This window comes from Vespa mandarinia, chromosome 3 (genome assembly GCF_050613455.1).
Source record: "Vespa mandarinia isolate Hongniang chromosome 3, ASM5061345v1, whole genome shotgun sequence".
In the NCBI taxonomy this organism is placed as follows: domain Eukaryota; kingdom Metazoa; phylum Arthropoda; class Insecta; order Hymenoptera; family Vespidae; genus Vespa; species Vespa mandarinia.
Genome location: NC_140812.1, coordinates 7,492,501 through 7,507,500, shown reverse-complemented (window position 1 = coordinate 7,507,500; position 15,000 = coordinate 7,492,501). Strand labels below are relative to the sequence as shown.

Sequence of the window (15,000 nt, the reverse complement as noted above, 5' to 3'; positions counted from 1 at the left end):
AAAGCATAAAAATAAATATATAAAGGGAAAAAACAATTGAGAGAAGGAATAATGAAATAAAAGTACGAGTATTAAATGGGTGGCCGACGATGTTTCGTATATCTTTTTTTTTCCTCTTTCTTTCTTTTTTTGTTTTATTTATTTTTTTTTTGTTATTCTTGTTATTCCTTTTTCTCTTTCCTCTGCGACGAAAAGCAATTTTTTTCTAGAAAGTAAAGAAAAATAAGAGATCATACAAAAAAGACATGTAGAAAGAAAAAATGGAAAGAAAGAAAGAAAGAAAGAAAGAAAGAAAGAAAAGAAAGGAAAAATGAAAACAAAAATAATGCTCCCCATTTTATTTTGTCTCGATGAAGAACGACACGAGTTAGAACATTTTCTTTCCCTTTAATTTTCTTTTTCCTTTTCACATTCTTCCTTTCTTTCTTCTTTTATTTTCCTTTTTTCTTGTTTTTGTTTTTTTTTCCATTTCTTTTCTTTTCGTTTGTTTTTACCTTTTGACTTTTTTCCTTTAATGCTTTTCTTTTTCTTTTCATTTCATTTCTTTTTTTTTCTTTTTTCTTTTTTGTTTTTTTTTCTTTTTTCCAAACAACGACCTAGTCGAGCATGAAAAATTGAAATCGAACGACCGAGAAAGACGCGTCTGGTGTAGGAAAAGATTTTGAAAACATTTCGCAACGTTTGCATATATGGGATTCCCGTCAACGAGACTCCAGGGCTTTTCCTCTAACGACGGATTTTTCTTCCAGGAGCAAAGCAAACACGTACTCCCGCAAAGAAACGAAACGATCGAGAGAAGAGAGAAAGATGGAAGATATGAGAAAACTTTACTTGAATATTATCCTATTCTTTTTCAAGAATGGATAGAAATGGGAGAGGGGATGGAGGAATGAAAAAAAAAAAAAAAAAAAAAAAAAAAGAAAAGGATTTTCGAAGGAAGCACGCACGCGCATCAATTTCGAACGTATAAAAAAGGAAGAAGAAGAAAATTCCTTTAAAATAAACTTAATTTAACTGTATTTTATTTTATTTTATTTTTTTTTTTTCACAATATTCATACTTTATTATAATTTATATAAAATTTATTTATATATTAAATTTGAATTTAATGTCAAATAAGAATTTTTTTTTATATAATTATAAATCATAAATTGATAAAATGATAAATTGATAAATTGATAAATCATAATGTGTACGTTCATATAAATATGTATGTGTATGTGTGTGTGTGTGTATGTGTGTGTGTGTGAGAGAAAGAGAATAAAATTCTTTTAAACTAAAATTAATTTAACTATATTTCATTTTTATTTTTTCACAATATGCATACTTTATTATAATTTATATAAAATTTATTTATATATTAAATTTGAATTTAATGTTAAATAAGAATTTTTTTTTTATATAATTATAAATCATAAATTGATAAATTGATAAATCATAAAGTATATGTGTGCGAGAGAGAGAATTTGTATTTGAATGAGCGAATGTGTGTGTTGTTGTTTGCGTTTGTATATGTACGTTGATATTTGTGTTTTTGTATGCGTATATCGGAATATTATGTTCTCCAAAAGAATATTTCTATGATTAATCCATATTTCGTTTTTAAATAATATTATTTTAATCTTTTTCAAATTATCTACTTTATCTCATTGCAATTTATTATATAACAAAAATTTATTTTTCCTTTTTAAATCTTAAAAACGCGAACAATTTGTATATGACTCATATATATACATATATATATATATATATATATATATATATATATATAAAATTATGCATGCATCGTTGAAAAACGTTGATTTCACATTCGAATGGTAATACGATTTCGATGGGGAGAAAAAAAAAATACACACACACACACACAGAAAAAAAAAGAAAAATAAATAATAATAATTATAAAAGAGTCAAAAAAAAAAAGAAAAAGAAGGAAAAAACAAAAAAACAAAAGAAAGACACGAACGTAGCAAAATTTCGCCATCGACACATCTGTAACCTTTCCTTTTTGTTTTTCCTTTTTCTCTTTTTCTTCTTCCTTTTTCTTGCAATAATAAATAAATCAATTAGAGAGAGAGAGAAAGAGAGAGAGAGAGAGAAAAAAAAGAACAACAAAACAAAACAAAACTAGATCATCGATCTGACAAACGTGATCGTTAAATCGTTGGTGCGAGAAGCTAGTCGCGTTTGCGTGTGAATTACTCTACGTTGTTGTACTTCATTTCAACGGCCGAGATTAGAATGTGAAACAATACACGTTGGAAAACAATGACCGACAATGAACGAGAAATGTGGGTGGACATGGCCGGTCGACTAGACATGCCTACGAAGAAATTCAACTCCATTCTCGATGTTTTAGCTCCTGATGCTAAGCGGTTAAAAGGCAAAAGCAAGACCGTTTGGTCTACTACACAAGCTGACTACTGGTCTGGTTGTTCGTGTAACAGGAAGCTGTGACACGTTTATTTCCTCTTTCTCACTCTCCCTGACTCTCCCTAACTCACTCTCTCTTTCTCTCTCTCTCTCTCTCTCTCTCTCTCTTTCTCTCTCCCTCTCTCTCTTGCTTCTATTTCTTTCTTCCTTTTTTTCTAAACGACTGTTGCTTGAAAAAAAAACAACAAAAAAAGAATAACAACGATGAAAGTTCGAAAGAACTAAACTGTTATAGGAAAATTCACTAGTCAAATAAATGAAAGATGTTATTTTTCTTTTTTCTTTTGTTTTTCATTTTTTTCTTTTCTTTTTTTTTTTTTTTTGACGCAATCGTTTCCATCATCATTTCATTTTTTCTTTTATTTTTTGTTTTTATTTATTTTTTTTTTTTGTTAAATATACAAACGAAACTTTATCTATCAATCTCAAAATCGAACGTAACCGACGTGACATACTAATTTCATACTAATTTCAATTAACTCGATACTTTCAATATTTTCTATTTAATTAAACTAAATCATAATAAATCGTATTATTATATTAATGTAATTGGTTAACCCGTACGTGATGCAAATCTTTTTATTATTTAATGTACTTAACGTATTTAACGTAATATTATATTATAGTATTCTATCGAGTAAATAAATAATTACAAATAAGTAATCACGAAATTCTCAGTACGTTGTAATTAAATAACCCAGAGTATAATTATACCTGTACAACGAAATAACATAATATTACATTATACTATACTATTCTATTAAATACAGTAGACATTCTAATACATACTTAAATATAACACAAGATTCTTGATATGGTAGAAATTAATGTGATAATGTAATGGTATATTATTTAGTTAATTAATTAATTAAAGAAATTCGAAACTTTCGGAACAAGGTCTTCAGATTGAAATGAAAAATGTTATTATATGATATTTGAGAGAATCAGAGGAGACAGTAAGGTCTCGATTGAGAGAGTAGTCATGGTGTACCGGAAGTAAACGTATTCAGAATGACGAGACAGAGAGCAAGCGTCGGTTTATCCATTCCAGACAATGACGATGGGGCACCATGATGCAAACCGTGTGTCCATAGAATTGAACTCTCTCTCTCTCTCTCTCTCTCTCTTTCTTCCTCATACATATGCTATCTCTATCCCTCATATACATATATATACTCGCTCATTCTCTCTTTGGTCGACCCCTTTCGTCCGTAGCTGCCGTCTATCTCGAGAGCCAGTGTACTCTATTGAATTACACTGGAGACCAACTCTCGCTTGTAGAAACGTACGCGCGCAAATACATCTATGTTGTGTTGTATACATACATAAATGCATGCATACACGCATTTATACATACATTGGGAGAATGTAAGAGGGAGAGAAAAAAAAGAGAGAGAGACAGAGATACATAAAGACTTATACACGACTTGTACAGCCAACGTTAGTACATACTATTCGGAATGGTTGTTACCAGTCTGTGTTTGCATGCATTTTTCTTTCCCTCCAACCCTAATGCTTGATGTCCTCCTGACGGCGTTCTTTCACGCTCGTCCAATCGGAAAAATTTACAAGCCCATGGACCCCGATAAGAATATCAACGTAGATAACTTCGACGTGTATTAATATTTTTTTTTCTTTTTCTTCTTTTTTTTTTTTTCTTTCTTTCTTTCTTTCTTTTCTCTTTTTCTTTTCATTTGGGACTATTATTAATGCATCTCGGTGTTTAACGCGCGATCATTTGCAAAAAATATAAAGGAAGAAGAAAAATGAAAGAAAAAGAAAAGAACGAAAGAACGATCCGAAATGTCGACAATTGTTATCGAATATTTGTTTGTTATCAATATATTTTCAATGAGATCAATTTTACGAACGATGATAATAATAATAATAATAATAATAATAATAATAATAATAATAATAATAATAATAATAATAATAATGTGTTTCGTATGTGAAATATAAAAATAAATCTGTAATATAATGTTCTATTATATTTTAAATATATTATGTTTTAATTACATATAGTCATATTATTTGTTAAGTACATATATATATATATATATAGTACTTAACAGTCTAAGTGTAAGTGTAATGTACGTATGATCAATGGTGATGATATCACCGAAAGACGAAGAACTGACCGACCGATTGATATTCGTTCGTGCGAGACTACAAACGCCGCGAAATTGCAAATCCACTCGATTGATCCTCCGAATGAATATTTAAGCCCACCCATCGCTAACACCAACACCAACAACAGTAGCAGTAACAGCAACAGTAGTTAGCAGCACCCACCATCACTAACACTACCATAACCACACACATGCAACAGAGCCGTCACCGATGCCAATACTCTTGGTTGTCGTCGAGCGTAACGTACGAAGACAACCAAATTGTTCCTTCATTGGCATTCACCGGAAAAAGGGACTTTTTCGGTGATTTATTTCTCCTCCTCCCATTTGCCTTCTCTTTATCGAATCTCTTTACCATTGCTTCTCTCTCTCTCTTTCTCTCTTTTATTATATTTTCCTCTCTATCCCTCTTTCTCTCTTTCTCGCTTTTGCTTTTTCCAAACGTTTAATCAACGTTGATTATTCGATATTCGTTTAAAAAAATAATTTCATCAATTTCAAAATCGAAAAAGAACATTCCCTCCTTTTTTTCTCTTTGCTCACCATTTTAATAGTATTAAATTTGTATACAATTAATCAATCGATCGTTCTTTTTCCTTTCTATTTTTCTCTCTTCTCTCTTTCTTTTTTCTTTTTTTTTTTTTGTTTTTTTTTGTTTTTTTAGCTTTAATCCAAACCGAGACAAAAACGAGCGCGAAGGATTCTGTAGAAAGATTTTTTTTTTTTTATGTTAAAGACGAAAAAGAAAAAGAAGAAGAAGAAGAAGAAAACGATGACGACGACGACGAAAGAGATAACAAACGAAAAAAAAAGAAAAAGCAGTAAAAATAAGGAAGAAAAATAAATGTAGAAAAAGGAAAAAAGGAAAGAAAATAGATTCGTAAATATAAAAATGTGAGATTTATCACGTGGAGGAGAGAAATAAAAATTGGCAAAGAGATAGGATCGTCGGACATTTTTGAATATTTTTGAAGCACTTTGAAGATAAATAAAAATCTCGTTATCGTGATGTTTCATCGTTCTATCGATGATACCTACGTATCAGCTCATGAAATCATATTCTCTCTCTCTCTCTCTCTCTCTCTCTCTCTCTCTCTCTGCGAATATAATGAGAACCGTATACGAGAGCGATCGGTGGTGTTGCACTTGAGAAATTCGAGACTCGCAATTCCGTGGGAAACCAGAAAAGCCTTGCCCATAACTTCGAGCTCGAGCTTAATTCCGGCACAATCGTAGTTCGGAGTATCAATTTCAATCGGATATCGCGGAGTTTGCCAAATACGGTAGACATAAGTGATTTAATTGGAACTTGGCGAATTTGGCAAGGAAAGATCATCGGGCGAACGTCTGTTACGTCTCTTCGTTCTATTCCCCCCTCTCCGGCCCCTCGATTTCACCCGTTCACCTCAACCCTCTCTTTCTGCTACCATTCGTACGGTATCTCCTCGTCACCCTCATCCCGACTGCACTCCTTCTTCCACGTTCTAACTCTCCTATAGTCCTATGACCCAACCCTTTCCATCTTTCTCCTCTATCTCCTCCTCTTCCATTTTCCAACTATGAATATTAATCTCGAAGCGAGACGGAATCGAGCGCCCGGTTTCCTCAATCAATTTGTCTAAAGAAAATTTGTCGTTACTTGCCGACCGACAAATATCTGTCGGGATTTGTTAACGAAATAGAGAGAGAGAGAGAGAGAGAGAGAGAGAGAGAGAGAGAGGGAGAGAGAGAAATTCAAAAGAAAGAAAAAAAAAGAAAGAGAGAATTTGAGAAAAAAAAAACAGAAGAAATACATAAAAAAAAGAAAAAAAAGGAGAAAAATAATAATAAATTCTCGGAGAATCCGTTGTCTGGAAAAAAAGAGATATATATATATATATATATATATATATATATATATATATATATATATATATAAGAAAGCGAGAAAAATTTCTATTCAGTTGTATATATATATATGTGTGTGTGTCTGTGTATGTAAATATATCTATGTATGTATAACGCGTTCCATAAAATCTCTCCAACAGTTATAGCAATAGAAGTAGAAGTAGCAGCAGTAACAGCAATAGTCAATGGAACCAGCAGCTAGCAGCAGCAAACAGCAGCAGTACTAATAGCACTACTACTACCACTAACAGCAGTAGTATCAGCAGTAGTAGCAGTAGCAGTAGCAGTAACAGCAATAGCGCACGGTTAACAATGCCTTTATCCACGCTCGCGACCAACGCCGAATCAACGAGAAGAGACGGGGCCGCTTGTAGAACGTACGCTCACGCACTCGACTTCCCCTCGTCGCGTCGTGGTGCGTCTGTCGAAAGGAGAAAAGGAAAGAGAAAAAAAGAGAGAATAAAAAAAAAAAAGGAAAAAGGAAGGCGGGATGGTGAAATAGAAAAAAAAAAAAAAAAAAAAAAAGAAATGAAGAAGAAAGAAGGAAAGAAAGAAAAAAGAAAAAGAAAGAAAGGAAGGAAGGAAGGAAGGAAGGATAAGAAGAGAAATAAATACAAAAATTATGACGCGAGAGGAGAAGACGATGCATCTGTATTCTATTTATTCGAATATGAATATACGTAAAGTTACGTAGTCGTCGTCGTCGTTGTCGTTGTCATCGTTGTCATAGTCGTAGTCATCCACCTCCTCGACGTCGTCGTTTCTACGACTTCGCGATTGATAACGCGAGAGCGAAGAATAGAAGACGGTGAGAGCGGAGGACGAGGGGGAGGGGGAGGGGGTGACGCGGGAAAAAAAGAAGAAGGAGGAGGAAGAGGAGAAGGAGAAGGAAAAGAAAAGGAATGAGAAGGGTAGGGAAGGGGTAGGGGATAGGGAAAAAAGCGGGAAAGAGTAAAAAGACTATACGAGAGAGAAAGAGAAAGAGAAAGAGAGAGAGAGAGAGAGGCAGAGAGAGAGAGAGAGAGAGAGAAAGAGAGAGAGAGAGAGAAAGATAGGGTGGATTTGAAAAGAGAAAGCGAGAGAAGCTCGCGGAGTGCGAGAGCAAATGAACGAGAAGTGTGGGGTGGAAAGAGTTCGAGGGAGTTGAAAAGGAGGGAGTTGGAACGGGCGGGGGCAGTAGCGGTAGCGGTACGGGGGTGGAGGATAGGGGGGAAGTATTGGAGTAGAAGAGGGAGAGGAGACGTGACGCGTGGCATCACGTGGTGTATTGATCGTCTCGCAGCATCCGCGAGAGCCATTCCGGCTGCCAACCTTCCCTACCTACCCCAAGCACTACCCCTTCCCCTCCCCACTTTCCTCTCCGTCTAGCCGCGCTTGCAACCCACCCCTCTTCTCTCTCTCTCTCTCTCTCTGTCTCTCTCTCTTCAGTACCACTACCCTCTACCACCATCAGCACCACCAGCAGCAAACAGCATCCTCCAGACTGCCTCCATTCTCCTCCGTCTCCCTCCTGCTCCCTCCTCCACCAATCTCTCAACCCCTCAGTCACTACTACTGCTACTGCTACTGCTACTGCTACGTCTACTACCATTACTACTACTATTGCTCCTACTACTACTACTGCTACTGCTAGTACTAGTATAGCTTCCATCACTACCACCAGCCTAACCCTCGTCGTCGGCAACTGTTCCTGCAACAAACCACCCCCGCAATCCTCCGACCCTCCCCAACCGAAAGCCCGTCAGACATCCATCCTCGTGTATCCACCGAGTTAATTATTAAATGCATCGTCGTGCCTGCCATCCTCTGCGGACTTCCAACCTTCCAACCAGCCCCCATTGCCTCCCTACCGACCGCCTTCCCTCTATTCCCCCCTCTGACCCTCCACCCATTCCCTTTTCCCACTTTCCTTCCTAACCTTCTACCCAACCGTTCTATGTACATACGTACGTTTGTCCTACAACAACTATCTACGTGTCTTTCCTTTTCATCCTGAAAAAGCCTTCTTTTTCTTCGAAACTTTCGAATGTTTGACTTGAAACTATATCTCATATTTCTTTTTGTCTCTATATCTATCTTTCTTTCTGTTCTCCACCCATCCCTCCCCACCTTCTCTCTCTCTCTCTCTCTTGCTCTCTTTCTCTCTTTCTATCTATCTATCCATTTATTTATCTATCTATTTATCTCTCTTTTCGTTTCCATTTCTTCTCTTTGATTTTTCTTTCGAATTTCATTGATTTGCGCGATCGAACAATATTATACGTCTCTTCAAAAATCTATCGTTCCCGTTTGAGAAGAAAAAATTCTTTCAAAGATATTCGAAATAGTTAAGATGATCCCCTATCGCTAACCTGTTGAACGGTTTACGCGTGGAACGTTTTCTTTATGCAAATGCGATACGAATGAGCCAAATACGTTTCTTCGTTGGGAAACTGAAAAATCATCTAATAAGAAACCGAAAAAAGGAGATGACGAAAAGAAAAAGAAAAAAAAAGAAAAAAAGAAAAAGAAGAAGAAAGAAGGAAGAAGATGGGAGGGAAAAAAATCAACGAGCGGAAAAACAACTTTACCGAGCTCTCATTTCCGTTACCGTGTTATAATGCGAAAGTAGCGCGAATTGGGGGAAGGTAATCGAGGGCGTGGGGGGGGGAGGGAAAGGAAAGGAAAGGAGAAAAAAGAAAAAGGATAAAAGAAAGAAAATGGAACAAAAATGAAAATGGTCCGAGAATGTTAATTCGTAGCGCTTTTTGCTGAAATTAATTTGCAGGGAAGGAACCTTTCGTCGAGAAACGTCGATAGGAAGCAATCAAAGCGTCGAGGCGTGGCCGATTACGAATTTTCACACGAACTCTCTCTCTCTCTCTCTTTCTCTCTCTCTCTCTCTCTCTTTCACTTGCACAGGAACACACATGAAAGCACACGAACGCATGGAAGTACACATGCATCTAGTCATTCACGAACTTCACTGAGCGAATTAATCTCCCGTAAGTGTTTCGATCGTATCGATCATGTCGCGTAACCACTGGCCCTCTCGTGTTTTCTACTGCGTGATATGGCCTTTGAATCAAATTCCCACACGCGACGTGCTTCTTTGAACGAAAGAATTACGTAAAATCTAATTCATATGATCGACATTAATATTGAAATTAATAATATCGATATTCGTTCATTTATCTCGTATCGTATCGTAACTTCAAAACTATGACGATAAATTATACAATGAAATTAATATTGGATCGAAGGTCAAACAGAGAGCTTCATTTGTGGATATACATATATATATATATATATATATATATATATATATATATATACATATATACATATATATATATATATACATATATATATATTTTTATATATATACGTATGAAACGCTAATACTATATCATATTCTTCTTTTGAAAACTGTCGGAAATTTTCGTTGAAATTTCATGAAAACCATATTTCCAGACGCTTTCAAGTGTATCCAAGCGAAAGGATTTTCAGTGACTCCAAGCGTCACGTTAAAATGCAGAAAGTAATTTATTTATAACATTAAACTTTAACTTTAGCTTTTAATTAAATATAATCATATAATATTCATATACTTATAAACGATTTTAAATAAATATAAATATAAATATATATATAGATATAGCTACACACACACACACACACACACACACACACACAGACAATACATACACATTTGTAATATATACGAGATTTACACATATATATGTAGGTACATGTATATACGTCGAAAATATTTATCGATCGAAATCTAAATAAATAAGTTAAGTATTTTAAATTATTCCCGTTGGATGGATACCTTTTCACGAAAAATAGAAACAAAAAGGATAAAAGAAAAAGAAAGAAAAAAAAGGAACGGAGACAACATCATCACGAAATATTCCCAGAAAAGAAAATTTATAAAATATCTAAAATGTTATAAAAATTTTCGTAGCTTTCAACCTGACGTAGGAGTTGGCATGTTACGTTTATTCTCTTTAAATTTCTCTCTCATGTTACACACTTAAATACACATAGATATACACGGAATGGGAAGAGAGAGAGAGAAAGACAAATATGAAACACTTCTCTCTCTCTCTCTCTCCCTCTCTCTCTCTCTCTCTCTCTCTTTCTCTCTTTCTCTCTTTCTCTCTTTCTCTCTCTCTCTGTTTATCATTCTCTCTTTCTAGCTGTTAGACACCTAAATACACATAGATACAGAGAGAGAAAGAGAGAAGTGAATATGAAATATATCTTCTTTCTGACTTTTTAGCAACATTTGTATATATATATATATATATCTACGTAAAACGATATGAAAGTACTTACATAGGATGAACTAAGCGTCTCTTTTCGCGCAAAGACGACATTGCCGACCAACGCACAGTGTCAAAATGGTGTAGTTATTGCGCGTCAAAGGCAAGTCGGAACATGAGTTACGAATATGCGAATCGACTGTGTCGTAGTAGTCGACATAGTCATCGAAATCGTCGAACGGCTTTCGACCAAGTAGTCAAAGAACTGACATTCCGTAAACGTCGTATTGTCGAAAATCGCAAAAAGAGTGGGGGAGCGGCTAGGATGGAAAAAGAGAGAGTTTGATATGAGGTAGAAAGGATCAAAAGGTCATCTCGGTCCTGTTCACGTCCCCATCGTTTTCATGACATCGTCGATTCTCTTTAACGAAAACCTTTATCGAACACTTTTACATTTCGAGATGGACATTTCGATTTACGATAGTACGCGATATTTTTCTTTGGGACATGAACGAAACGATATCGACGAGTGGTCCCCTTTCTACCTTTGTTTTTCAATTTCCCAGTGCAAGCTAATTAGCCATTTTCCATGAAAGATAAATAAAACGATATAGGTACGTATGTATGTATAGCAGACGTGAATCGTTGTAAATTTCGCTCGTGTAAATGTTTCATCGGCAAATGAGAGAGATAAAGAGAGAGAGAGAGAGAGAGAGAGAGAGAAAGAGAGAGAGAGAGAGAGAGAAACAAAGAGAGATACTAAAGCGTGGACTGAAACAGGTGCGCATGGGAAAATCGAGGTCGCCTCTTTAAATCGGTCACTCGTTGCATCATAGGAAAAACTAAAATATATATATATGTATATAGATATAACTGTAGATATAACTGTATAAAATATATATATATATATATATATATATATATATATATATATATGTATATATAACTGTAGAGCAGATTTCGTCGAATTGTAAATAAATACATGTAACTGTTTATCTACGTATGTATGTGGATGTAAAAAGAAAAAAAATATCGCCTGATTAAATGAACATATGAAATAAATACAAATGTTTACAAGAATATGGACAAATAAACGATGAGAAAAAGATCAAGATAAACATAAGAAATATAAAGACAAAAAGATATATATACATAAATGCATACGTGCATATATATATATATATATATATATATATATATATAACGATCTTACGTTATATATATATATACTATATATTCTTGACCTGAGCGAACACGAAAGAAGATACCCATCTCGTGGGCAGCATCCGTGCCACTCGGGAAAAAGTGCACGAGAAATCTCACTCGTTTCGATCGGATCTTGTCGATATTAGAGAGACAAGGAGGTGAGAGTAAGCGGAGAAGAGAAGGAAACAAGATCGTGAAGCATCAAAGAGTCTCTCTCTCTCTCTCTCTTTCTCTCTCTACATCTTTCACATATACACATACATAGAAAGATACTTCCCAAAGATAAGTACCTCGTATAAGACAGAAACGCGATCATTGTAGAGAAAAAAGTGAAAAAAAGAGAGAGAGAGAGAGAGAGAAAGAGAAAGGTCTGAAGAGTTGTAGATAGAGAAGGAAGGAAAAAGGAGAATAAGAGGAAGGGGACGAAGAAGAAAAAGAAGAGGAGGAGGAGGAGAAAGAAGAATAAGTATAAGAAGAAGAAAAAAAAAGAAGTGCTACTCACCCCCTCAAACCGAAAGCCCTCTTTGCCAGCTCCAGCTTGAAGACACTCGGTCAACAAGCGGCAGGAACACCCTAGCAGAGTATCTTAGCCCGTCTTCCAGGCGACGACGCCTTAGATCACAGAGAGACGAAGACAAAGAGAATCCAAGTAAGAAAGAGTAAGAAAGAATAAGAAAGCGTGAGAAAGAAAGAGAGAAAGAGAGACAGAAAGAGAGTAATAGAGTGAGAAAGATATATGTATATACATATATATATATATATATATATATATATATATATATATATATATCAGATTGTTTCCACTGGCTGTTCCTCGCACTCGAGACACTGGCACCCAACGTACCTTCTTCCACGTTCTTCGTCCTCTTTCACTTCCTCCACTTATTTCCCTCCTCTTTCTCTCTCTCTCTCTCTCTCTCTCTCTCTCTCTCTCTCTCTCTCTCTCTCTGTTTCTCTCTTTCTCTCTTCTCCACCTTTTCTATTCTTTTCCTTAACTCTTCTTCCTCTCTCTGTCTCTCTCTCTCTCTATCTCTTCTTCCTCTTACAAAACGTACACTTTCTCAAGAGACAAGATTAAGGAAGTAGGACGAAATTTTTGTCCTATTTATTTCTTTTCTTATTTTTTCTTTTTTTTTTTTTTTTTTTTTTTTCTTTTTTTTTTCGTTTCCCGTATATTATAAACGCGGACTGTGATAATACCGTACTATAAGTATACGTACATACGTATGTATATATGTATGTATATATATATATATATATGTATAAATATATATATATGTATATATATATATATATGTATATATGTACTTTGAAAGTCGTTGGAAGATTGGATGATCTACGAACGGACGCGACGATACGCGAGAACGAAGAGTACGTAAGCTTCTCCTCTGTATCTCCTTGTCCGTACGACGTGAAAAAGGTAGAGAAAGGGAAGAAGGAGGAGGAGAAGGAAAAAGAGAAGGAGGAGGAGTCGACAGAAAGAGAAAGAGAGAGAGAGAGAGAGAGAAAGAAAATGGAGAAGAGATGCGAAAATTTACGGAGGGAGAGAAAAGAGAGTAAACGAATGTAACTGATCAAGCTATGTTTAGATACCTTAGAGGGTTCGAAAAGAGAGAGAAAAAGAGAGACAGAGAGAAAGAGAGAGAGAGAGAGAGAGGGAGAGAGAGAGAGAGAGGAGAAGGAAAGCTGATCGGTTCTCGAGCTCCACGATGAGGAAAGACAACGAATAGCGCGAGTGATTTTGGCCAAGTATCTTAGACCAATCGCGAAACGGCTTTCGACAGATCGAGATCGCCATCTCTTGGCGAGTGCCGGCCCATTCTCTTCTCTTAATTAAAAAAAAAAAAAAAAAAAAGAAAAAAGGAAGGAAACAAAGGACGGATGAAAGAAGAGGATAATAGAAGAGAGAGAGAGAGAGAGAGAGAGAAAGAGAGAGAGGGAATGAGAAAGGGGAGGGGAGATAAACATTAATAGACTCATCTCGGTGGGGGACCATCGAACTTGGACGACTTTCTTAAGACTTACATTTTATTCATTTACGCGATGCTAGTATGACATTTTGTTGGTAATTTTCTCTCTCTCTCTCTCTCTCTCTCTCTCTCTCTCTCTCTCTCTCTTGTTTTTTTTGTTCTTATTATTTCTATTTATCATCTTCGATATGATTACGATAAAATATCGATGAATATTATCTCGTATGCTTTTTAACGTAGGATCGTTTGTTGAAAGAAAAATGAAAAAGGAAGGAAAAAGAATTGCCTACGAACGCATGAGTTTTTTATAAAATTTTTTTCATCGTGTAAGAGAAAGATAGATAGCTAGAGAGATAGAAAGAGAGAGAGAGAGAGAGTCAATTTAAATTATTATCTCAATCCTTTATTTCATTTTATTTTATTCTTCTCATCAGCACAGGAATTTTCACTTATCCTTAGCTCGCACGTATGTATATCCAGATTCATATGCATATATATATATATATATGTATGTATATATTTATGTATATATGTATATTTGTATATGTATACATATATATACATATGGTGTTTCACGTACATAGTAAGAGAATCCTCGTAGTATCTCGGTATTGTCGGTACTCACGCTCGGTATTCGTATAACCCCCTCGCGGAACACACGATTAGGTTAAAATGCGCTATGACATTTGTAGATATATTCATACATACATCCGAATGAATATCTCTAATCGCGTTCTACGGACAAAGTTTCTCGGTAGTTGGGCCACCCTCAAATTCGATTTATCCGTACTATTGTGAATTAACTTTAAACGTACGAAGAATTGCAAAGTTTCTTCTGTTATCGACATATCCGGATACAAATGATCGATCGTATCCTATTCGTCTATATGCAATAGAAAAGAAAAATATAAATGAAAAAAGAAAAAGAATGAAAATAGATATAGAATAGGATCGTGATAATTTAAGTTTTGTTGATATATTATTTGTAAAAAAAAACAAAAAAAAAAAAAGCAAAACAAAACAAAATAGAAAAAAAAAAGAAAGAAAGAAGTAAAAGGAAAATAAAAAAAAAAATAAGATACAATATATAACTCTCAATAGTTACTACTGACTGTTAATAAATAC

The 15,000-nt window shown here is 35.0% G+C and overlaps 1 protein-coding gene across 3 annotated transcripts in view; it reads right to left on the bottom strand.

Annotated features, from left to right (window-relative positions):
• Positions 1–13,243, bottom strand: part of mub (poly(rC)-binding protein mub) — a 226,049-nt gene extending 212,806 nt beyond the window's left edge. The window contains exons 1-2 of one of the 3 annotated variants that reach the window (XM_085655970.1): positions 13,214–13,243; positions 12,408–12,517 (exon numbers count right to left, since the gene is read on the bottom strand). The gene's annotated coding sequence lies outside the window, so the exon portion shown is untranslated. Of the gene's footprint in view, positions 1–12,407; positions 12,550–12,749; positions 12,782–13,213 lie in introns of those variants that run through there. The other 2 variants (XM_085655972.1, XM_085655971.1) reach the window with 2 other exon arrangements.
• Between the last annotated feature and the right edge of the window lie 1,757 nt (positions 13,244–15,000).